Below are 11,526 nucleotides of genomic sequence, written 5' to 3' on the forward strand. Positions count from 1 at the left end.
GGAATGGCTCAAAGCATTAAATTATGATGAGGTTGGATTATCTAAGGATTAGAAACAACCAAGTCTTCTTGGTCCACTTTTGATAGAAGAGGAGCCCAAGAAAAGAGAGAAGAGAAGAAGGAGATAGCTTTAGCTGATATTTCCTTCTCCTTAGTTAGTAGATCCTACCCTTTCATGATGCCAACAATTTTGTTATTAGCTCTATGCTTGAGGGTGGTTAGATGAAAGAACTTTGAATTCTAATCACCATCTTTAAGCTAGTTGACCCTAGATCTTTGCCTCCAAAACTTCTCCTCTTTGCTAATGATATTATGTAAGTCTGTAAGAATAGACAACTCAGCCTCCCTATTAAGCTCATCATACCTGTCTTGTTGAATAGAGGCTTGAAAAGAAATAAGTTGTTAGACAAGACATCTTTCTCATGAAACATATGGCCAAAATCAGTCTTATTCCAAACTTTAACCATTCTCTTAACATTACTTAGTTTCCTAGCAAATCTAAACATAGCAGTGCCTTCCACTTCTAAACCCCAACAAAATTTGACTTTATCCAAAATATTAGGATGAGAAGTCCACATTTTTTCAAATCTAAAGGTGGGTTTCCTTCTAGGTTCTATAGGAGAAACTAAGAGGGAGATAGGAGAAAGATCAGATCACACTCTAGGCAGGAGAGATAACCTACAAGAGAAAGACTTCAACCAATTAGGGGAGATTAAAGTTTTGTCCAATTTGACCTGAATGCAGCCCTGCCTCAAGTGTTTGTTGACCAAGCAAAGGCACCTCCCATAAGATCTAGATCCAAAAAAGCCAAACCATTGATGAAGCTAGAGAGGTCTTGTTTAGTTTCTTAGTCTGAGATCAAACCACCCATCTTCTCCCCATCCACAATAGGAGTGTTGAAATCTCCCATAATGATACCTTTCTTTAAATTACTACTTTGCACCAAGTTTCCTACTTTAGTCCAGTGATTTTTTCTGTCTCTTTTATTGTTAGGAGCATATAAATTTAGAAAAAACCAATTTTAAATGGATTGAATATGATGAACATGAAAGAGGATAATATTACCCTCATTAAACACTACTTCAACTCTGAAATGCTTGGTATTAAATAGGGTCAGCAGACCACCAGAGGCACCCTCTGCATCTAAAGCCTCCCCACTCATCATGCTACTAAACTTAATTTTCCTTAGAGATTCCTTTTTCATCTTAGTTTCTTGGATCATAAAAATATCAGGTCTTTGATCTCTAATAAAATTCCTTATAATTTCCTATTTGTGGGCTCTATTTAAGCCCCTTATATTCCATGATATTATCTTCATTTTCCATTCTTGGAACACTCCTAAAGAGTTCTTTGGTGCCCATTCACCAAGCATCTTTTGGTCTCCTCCTCTCTAGTTCACTTCTATATTTTTCTACCTTTTCTAGCTACTATTCCCACATCTAGTTTTTAGCTACATCTAGTCTCCACCAGAGAGGTGAAAGAGCATTCTCTAAAAAAATTCTTCCTAGGCTTAGGGGAAAGAAAAGCTTGTCTTTCCAAAATAGAGTCCAAAGACCTAGATACTATTTGAGCTTTCTTTGGAATTCTAGGAGGATCCTCCCAATCATCGAGCACCCTCACCAAAACTTCTTTCTTGTTCTCCACAACACTTTCAACTCCTACTCTAGAGGAAACAAAATTATCCTTCGAGTCTTGATAGATAATTATATCCTTATTAACTCTATCCTTTTCTTCATCTTTGGCAGCCAAAACACTTCTCCCTTCAGACCTAGGGATCCCTTCTAGATCTACTTCCTTCATAATCTACTAAGGAGCTCCCTTGAAATCTTTAACCACAAGCTTTACCTATTGCAAATTTTTTGCCCCTTCCACAATCTAAGAGTCTTCTGACTCATGAAAGTCAACTTGTTTTCCTTCTATGACATTTGCCTCTGGCTTTTCCTTTAGATCTGTAGATGCTTCACCATTTGAAGTTTTCTAGGCATGCTCTTCAGAATGGGGAAAATCCTTCTTATCTTTGGTCCAAGCTATTGCAGTAGAAGATGTTGATTTATGTGTAACATCCTTCTTAACTTCTCTATCCTTCTGACCAACCATAATAGGATCATCCTTGTGGCCTATGCTGGTGGTCTTCCTCTTCCAAATTTTCTTGTCCCTATTGAGATAAGAGGAAGGGAGAGACTTCTTCTTCTTGTCCATCTTCACTTTTGGACATTGAAAAGCTTTATGGCCAGTCTTAAAACAATGATAGCAACCACAAGGTACACTCTCATAGTCCATCTACTATATGTGAGTGCCAAGCTTAGACTCGAAGCACAACACTTCTAGCATATCATCCCCTTCCCTTACTTCTATGCATATCCTTGCATAGGTAAGTCTACTCTTAGAAGCAGTAATAGGATCAATTGATAATAGTTCTCCAAAGGAACTAGCCATAGCCTTAAAAAAATCCTTCTTCCAAAATTCCAAAGGCAGCTCAGGGAGTCTAACCCATAGTGGAGCTTGTTGAAAAAAAGATTCATTTAAGTCCAATTTTGAAGACCATTTCTACAACACCGGATTTGCCCATCCTATACTCCAGAGGCCTTCACATAGAATATTATCCATGTCCTCATTATAGGTAAAGTCAAAATAGAGAAACCCCTTTGCCATCATAGTAATACTAACCTAACCTTTAAGATTCCATTCCTTCAAGATGAGGGACTACACCACATCAATGTTTGGTCTTTGACTGATAAACTTTCCAACCAGCATGGATGCCATCAAAGCTATGCCATGATCAACTAATTTGTCTAAAATAGTAATCATGCATGATCCCTTTGCCAGACTTGATACAATCTTAATCGGAGGGAAAGATGACTTACCAGATGGTTTGACACCGAAGAGTGAGGCCCATTTCACTGGAAGATTCCCTGGCCTAATCACATTGGGTTGCTTTTTTGGCTTGATCTAGACTTTACCATCAGCACATGGATCCCCATCCCCATTTTTTGTCTATCCACACTCTACTTGAAAACCCTCCTTCATACCTAGTTTCTGAGATCCTCCTCCTTGAGGACTCCCACTCAAAACTAGGTTTGAATTTTGAACAAATGCTTCCCGTATGCTCCCCTGACCTCTCCCTCTCCCTCTCTCCATCTAAAAAAATGGTTTTGAGCCCTGTTATGTGAGCCCTTATGTTTTCTAACATAGAATGCTTCAAATAAAATGGAAAAAAACCTTATGCTTGATCTAAAGTGATTTTTTTAAAAGTGAAAATTATGCACACATTTTTATTGCCCATCCATAATGAAGTATTCACAAATTCATAATAACACATCTTTACAAATATCCTTAATCTAGTGAAGATCAAATAAGTCCCCCTCCTTCACCAATTTTTTTTCTTCATCAAGGGCTTTTAGGAATTTCTAAAGTGCAGTATTTGGATTTTTTTCTCTTTTCTAAATTTAATTCACACCATTGGAAGTCATGTTATTTTAGATATGACCTCCTTAGATAGAGACCTAATAACCCCATGCAAAGACACTTTCTCTGCCAATCAATTCTTAAAGAATTCCTTAGTAATATGAGGTTTAAAACCATGCATTTTCTCAAGGTAAATGGTAATATTACCCTTTTGAAGAATTTTCCAAACTAAAACCTTCTCCTTCTAGTATTCATAGTTCCTAGGCTCCTGCCTCCGTGGGTCACCATCCATCTTGTTCCTCAAAGGAAGAAAGAGAAATCTCAAAAAATATACAACACTTCACAACAAAAATATCTTTCCAAAAACACCCAAAATGCATGCTAAGAAAATAGGGAAATTATGAGAAAGCACTCCCTTGAAAAACTAATAAACCCATTATTAATGCCACAATAGCCTTCATTTAAAACAACATAATTAATGAATCCTCTCTTCCATTGCATTTTTCACATCAAAATGAATAAGTTCCTTTAAATTAGCTTTATTGTAAAGGTAATTCATCCACATAAACAACACATCTGTACCAAATCCTTTGTTGATAATTGAGTAAGAAACCTTGCTGCCTTCACAATAATTATGGGAAATAAGCACAATAATGTTTAAATAATCCCCTTCTAGCCATCGCTTCTGGTGAAGTTCAATGTGATTATGGAGTTATTGTTGAGAAATTTTATAAAGTTTGGTTGGTACTGTATTGTTTTAAATATATATAGGATGATTAGATATAATAGATTCACCCCACTTCTTATATATCTAATAATTAGTATTAGAGTTGAGTGCTTGGAGGAAGAAGTTTGAAAGGACTTGAGCTAAAGATCTAGAAATGTATAAGAGAGAGGTACCAAAGCTAAACAAGGAGAACTTCTCCTTGTTGAAAAATAGGATGATATTACATGTATCTAGAATTGGAGACAATACTTTACATTCACTTGAAAATGTATATGTTTCTCATACCCCTCTTATGAATATGAAAGATATGTCACCAAAGAAAGAGCATAATAGTCTAATTATTGAGATTGTGTCTTCTATAAATGATGTTGAGTTTGATTATATCAAGAACTATGCTAATGATAAAGAAATTTGGGACAAGTCAACACTTGTACATGGTGTAGATGAGAATGTACTAAGAGTTGGGGTAGAAATTATTAGAGGAAAATATGATGACATGAGAACTAAGAAGGGTGAGAATGTTGTGCAATATGTGGATCAAATCAAGTAAGTTGTAAGTGTAATCAAAGCTATTGGAGGAGTCATCCATTTTATTAAAGTAATAATTAAGGTTCTCAGAACTCTCTTACCTATCTATGCTATTAATTTTTCTTCAATTTAGAAGTTTTGGCTATGCATGGCGATGTCATTACTCTTGATGGTTTAGTTGTTCATTTGAATTAAGAAATTTTGGTAATAGTGTACCTATGCTTGGGAATGGTTTCAAGACTTCACTAATGATTGGTAGTTCAATGAATGAAAAGAGAACTAAAGATGAAATTGATCCATAATTAAAAGATGATATTGATGACATTGAAGTGTTTCTTGCAAGGAGGTTACTAGGAGGTAAAGATAAATTAAATGGTAAATTACCTCTAATATGTTTCAAATGTAATGGATTTGGTCACTTTGTTGCAAGATGTCCTAACAACTATAGGGATGACAAGAAATATAGAAATGCTAAGAAGTATCACAAGTAAAGAAAGATCAAATACTACAAGGACAAAGAGAATAAACCATGTAACATTATTGACGAAGATCACAGAGAGTCAAAAACTAAATATGATAATAATGGAGTGGAATTGGTGTATGTTATTCTTTAAAAAAACCCTAATGAGGAAAGGTATGAGAATGATAAAGCACTTATTCCACATGTTAGTAAGAATGATACATGGATCATTAATAGTGGATGCACAAATAATATGATTCATGATCCTAGTAAGTTTGACAAATTGGAAGAATCTAATGGTGGAAATATTAAATTAGGGAATGTTATTCCATGTCTAGTGAAAGGTAGAGGTTCATTTATGTTGAATTTCAAAATCAAATGTGATGATGCATATTGGGTGCAAGGACTGTCATATAATTTATTGATTGTTGCTCAATTGAATAATACAGATCACAAGTTGGAATTTTAGAATAGGAAAGTCAAGATCTATGATAATGATGATGGTAATCTGATTGGAACTGGTGAGAAAACAAAAGGTAATCTATTTTATCTTGATCCTACAAATGATAAATGCTTGTTTGTAAAAGTTGAATATGTGTGGTTGTGGCACAAAAGGCTATGTCATGTCAATTTTGAGAATATACTAAAATTTAGTAGAAAGAGAGGAGTTAGAGGCTTACCAAATTTAAATAAACATGAGAATACTATCTGCAAACAATGTCAGGTCGTTAAGATGCCCAAGTCAAGTTTTTCAAGTAAGACACATATTTTTAATGACTATAGAATTAGTGCATACTAATTTGTGTGGTCCAAATGAGAGTAGAAAGCTATTATAATAATAGATATTTTATATTGTTTGTTGATGATTATTCTAGGATGAAGATGATAATATTCATGAAGTTGAAGTCACATTCTTTTGATGTGTTCAAATGGTATAAAGCTAGAGTTGAAAAAGACACTGGTAAATAATTGAATATTTAAGATCTGATAGTGGTGGTGAGTTTATGTCTATTCAATTCACTAACTTTTTTGTTGATCATGGTATTATGATGTAGTTGTTAGCGCTAAGGACACCACAAAAAATAGGATCATTGAATGAAGGAATATATCAATTCTTGATTGTGCAAGAATAACTTATTGAAAAAGAAATTCTTCAAATTTTTTTGGAGAAAAGCCATTAGCACTATACTTTACATTCTCAATTGAGTTCAACTAAAGAAATAAACAAACAAGGCAACTTATGAACTCTAGTATAGCCATACACCTACTATGAATTATTTCAAGATCTCTGGAAGTAGATTTTGCAATCATAAAGATGCAAGGAATGATAAATTTGATTCTAAAATTGATGAAGGTATTTTCCTTTGTTATTCCTCTAAGGGAAAGGCCTATAAATATTTGAACAAGGCTACCAACACAATTATTGAAAGTACAAATATAAGAATTGATAAGTTTGCACACAAGAACAATGAGGAAAGGAAAAAGGAACCAAATGATTATAGAAAAATTGTGTATGTCTATGAAGATGCTTCTTGTGTAATAACAAAGAAACAACATAGAGCCACTGAGCATCAACCTACAACACTCAAGTTATAGATAGAATAACCCAAGTAGGATGGTGAACCCTAACTAGTTGAAGATAATGCTCAAAATCAAAGTACAAAACTTGTGCTAGCAAAATATATGAGAAGGAACCATTCATATGATAAAATCATTGGAGATAAAAGTGATGGAGCCATGATAAGAAGTATGTTAAAGGATACTACATATTTAATTGCTATATCTGAACCAAGAACTATGAAAGATACACTTGAAAATGAAGAATTGATTAATGCTATGAATGGAGATATTGATTAGATTGAGAAAGACAACACATAGACACTAATATTGAGACCAAATGATAAGAATGTGTTTGGAATAAAGTGGATTTTCATAAATAAATTGAATGAAAATGGTCAAATTATGAGGAACAAATTCATATTATTTTTCAAATGTTATGTTGAAGAAGAAGGAATTGACTATGGTGAGACTTTTACCCTTATTGATAGATTGGAAAGAGTTGAAATTTTGTTGGCTTATAGTACTTACAATAAATTCAAAGTATATCAAATGTATGTCAAGTTAGTATTTTTTAATGGAATACTTGAAGAGCAAGTCTACATATCTAGAATGATTTGAGGGATTTTTTGAACTAGATCAGAGATACCTAGTTTGCAAATTGAACAAAGAATTGTATAGATTTAAGCAAGTACCAAGAGCATGGTATGAAAGGTTACATTCATATTTGATTCAAACACTAGTACATTTGAGGTCATTTTTTGACCATTTATTAAATTGGTCAATATGGAAAGGGAAAATATGGCTTTTTTTTAATCTATGCCTATGCTGGTTGAAATTTTTACCAACACAAGATTAATATGTAAAAAGGGAAAATGCCACCCATTTCATTGTATTATATTCAGCTTCAACGCACGCACAAAAGTTGAAGAACAAGGGCTATTTGACCAGAGAAAGAGATTCGCACTGAACATGTAGATTTACAAGTTAGTTTTATGATAGGAAATGAAATCATCCTATTATGAGTCATGACATATTTTTTGTTCATAATTATAAGTTCAAAAAACATGTTTAATGGTTTCTCTTTTGTGGTGGAATATGCTTGCACCATATCTATCAACTGAAGTAGAAGATTCAAAGATAGGGGAGGGTATGGAGTCTTCATCTTCTTCTTCGAAGGGAATGAGTGCCAAAAAGAAGGCTTGTGTTGTTGTCAGTGTTATGTTTGGAGTAGCATTGGGTGGACTAGTGTTCGTGATATTCAGGAAGAGGCAGGAGAACATACATAGAGCACAATATGGATTCGTAACATGCCGAGATCTGCTCTGATGGGTGTATTCATCTTGAATTTATTCCACTTCTTTTCTATTATCATTTAGTTATAGAGAAAATAGCATCAGGGTAGGGTTTAAATTTGTTGGGAAATATTATTTTGAGATTAACTCTCCCTTAATTTTTTCATTTTTGTTAGTGGCAGACATGAAATCAAGCCAATTCATATGGATTTGTTTTTGCTCAAATAGGAAAGATTATTTTGAGATCCCATGGGTGAAGTTAAGATGCATGGTGGAGCCAAGCTTTGGGGAAAGAAGTGTGTTTCTACATGAGGAGTATTTGAAAAGTGGGAAGCTTTTCATATTTGTTGTAATGGGTGTTATAGAGGAGGTTGTCATCACTTTGTCAGGGGAACAAGTGAAGTATGATTATCTAGCACTATTTACCACTGGAACTGCTTATGATGGCCCTCCTACAAAGGCAGAGAGGCTCAACCAATTTAAGGAAGGTAAATAAATTACAACATTTAGTTAGTAATGTGGTTGAGTTTTTAGGAAATTTGATTTATGGGAACATATCATCAATCTTCAATTCACCCATCATCAATTTTCAATATAATTGTATAAATTATTTATGGACTTGATTGTGTATGTTTGGATCACATTCTGTGATCCATCATCATGATAAGAGAATGTAAGAATAAAATTCATAAATAATTCATACATTGCAATGGATTGTGGAAATCTGATACAATATAATTTACAAAAAATGATAAATTTTTAGATTTCAATTTCTAGACTACAATCCTTTCTATTTTTTTTGAAATGCAGATATATTCAAATAGTTTGAAGTAGGTATATAAATTACAACAATTGGTTATATATAAGAAACCTATTTCTTGCTAATATATCATCAATCTTCAGTTTCAACAATCATCAATTTTCAATTTGATTTATAGCAAATGATTTTATTTTAGATTTGAATTGTTGAACTACAATGTTTTTCTGCAAAACTTTGAAAAGCAAAGAGAGTCAAATGATTTGAGAGAGGAATATAAATTACAATATTTGATTAGTCCTATTCTTGAGTATATACAGGGAATTTGATTCTATTAGTTGTCACATTTGCCATTATGTCAAAAGATTGACCTATTAACATTTAATACAATCACGCAACTTATAGAAGGAATTTAGTTCATGTGAGCATATTGTCAATCTTCAATTCCATCCATCATCAAAATTTCAAAATGATTTATTTTATAGAAAAATGAGAATTTTTTAGATTTGAATTGTTCTAACTACTAAGCCTTTTGGAACTTTGGCACCTTAACTACTATTTTCTTAATTAATATTGTCAGACTTTTACAATCTATTTGTAAAGCATTTTTTCCTGGATTTGATTGTGTGTACATTTTAGCATGACCATTCATCATCAGAATGAGAGAGTATAGGATTAGAAAAAGTAAAAAGATGGATCACATAGTATGATCTAAAACATTGATGTTAAAAAATACACACAATCAAATATTTAAAAAAGTTGCTTTATTGATTTTTTTTGTACTAGATGAACAATAATTAGCTTAGCAATTGATCACCTAGCCTGCCTATTTCTTGTTTTTTCTAGCCTCTTATGTTTACCTAGAATCTGTTCCTTATTTATGACTCTAAAACCATCTGTCTTGAGCTTGAGTGATTCATTCCAAAGTCATTGTATCTTTTCTTAAACTGGTTGTCTTTACGTTTTCACTAAATTTCTATTTAGCACTCAATGCCAATCAAAACATCTCATGGACAAATATGATTTGGATTTAGGGTTTAGAGGGACATAAGGTTTTTTAGCATCAATGTAATGGATCACACTACTACATAAACCATCAGCAGGATGAGAAAGTGCAGGATTGGGAAGAGTTAAAAGATAGATTATAGAAACATTAATGCTAATAAAACACACCATTCAAATCCCAAAAAAATGAATTTTTTTATTTATCTCTTTTTATAATATGAAAAAATAATTAGCAGTTGATCATCCAACCTACCTCTTTCTTGTATTTTCCAGCTGCTTATGTTTACATAAAATATCTTCCTTATTTATGACTCTAAAACCATCTGTCTTGAGCTTGAATGGCTCATCCTATAGTCATTGTATTTTTTCTTGAATTTTGTTTTGTACTCATTCTAAATCAAAACATCTCATGGACAAATATGATCTAGATTTGGGGTTTAGAATTTATAAATTGGGGGTTTTCATTCATGAGAAATCGTGGGTAATGAGAATTATGGATTTGAATGTGGTTTTTTAATATTAAGTTTATTTAAATTTTCATTAAGATCTTGTTGTTACAAAGAAAAGAATTAATTGCCTAATTTGAATATATCTTTCTTGCAGACAATAATAAGATTAAGGATTCAAAAATAGTCCTAATAATTAGAGGGGGCCCAACTGGAGTGGAACTGGCAGGAGAGATAGTAGTAGATTTTTCAGAGAAAAAAGTGGTCCTCATCCGTGCTGGCTCCAGGCTTCTTGAATTTTTGGGGGAAAAGGAATCAAGAAATGCTCTCTCATGGCTCAAGTCTAAGAGAGTGGAAGTGCACCTCAACGAACGCATTGATTTGAACAACATTTTTGAGACCACAACAAGTTTTACTACAAGTAGTGAGAAGATCATCAATGCAAATTCCCACTTTGTATGCATTGGCAAGAGAATGGGCACATCTTGGTTCAAGGATTCATAATTTGTGGGCACTATAGACAAACATGGATTTGTCAAGGTGGATAGCTCTCTATGTGTGGAGGGGAAGACTAATGTTTTTTCTGCAAGGGATATCATCAATGTCAAGTTAAGCATGATAGAATATGCTTGGTTACAATTCTGTTGATAATGAGGTTTAAATCAAATTAATCTAATTGGTAGGAACACATTTGAAAAAAACATAGTTCTCAATTTAGATGTGTCATACTAAAAATGGAATAAGTTTTGAATTTTCATTTTGGTTCAAAATGAGAATATGTTAGTCACATTCAAGAGGTGGAATTGAAATTGTCAATTGGAATCAGAATTGAATCAAATTTTTATTTTCATTTTTCTTGCTCAACAAAGTCTAAATCCGAATTATCATATCCAACATCTGGAAAATTCTGGGTATAAGACAAATGCAACATTTGCTAATGCCAACAACTAAATGGGTTCACTTTTGTTTGTATATTTATTTTTTTGACATTCCCATTGAATCAATTGATATATTATTAATATGTTCAAGAGAGGAAGGAGATACATAAATGTGATCCAAAATGTAGAATCTCCTCATGCAATCAAAATCTAGAAGCAAGTTAAAGATAACCTAATAGTTGTTGATGAGAGATGTTTGGTGATTAGTTTATATGTTGGGTCTCTAAAAGCATAGCCACTATTCTTTTTTATTTTTTTGTGTATGGATATTAAGGGATTTGCATATTTTATTGGTCTTCTATACAGGTGTGAATGCATTTGGAGCTATCTTTCTACACATCTTGAATATGAAAATGGTAGGGAATAGACTACAATCATGTTTAGCTTCTATGTTATAGTACTTTTTGAT

General features: G+C 33.0%; 1 pseudogene; it reads left to right on the top strand.

The window, feature by feature from the left end:
* The first annotated feature begins 7,750 nt into the window (after positions 1 to 7,750).
* On the top strand, positions 7,751 to 10,827 carry LOC149573148 (uncharacterized; annotated as a pseudogene).
* The last annotated feature ends 699 nt before the right edge of the window (positions 10,828 to 11,526 follow it).

Source organism: Cupressus sempervirens, chromosome 2 (assembly GCF_028749045.1).
Source record: "Cupressus sempervirens isolate cs-2001-9-10 chromosome 2, ASM2874904v1, whole genome shotgun sequence".
NCBI lineage: Eukaryota > Viridiplantae > Streptophyta > Pinopsida > Cupressales > Cupressaceae > Cupressus > Cupressus sempervirens.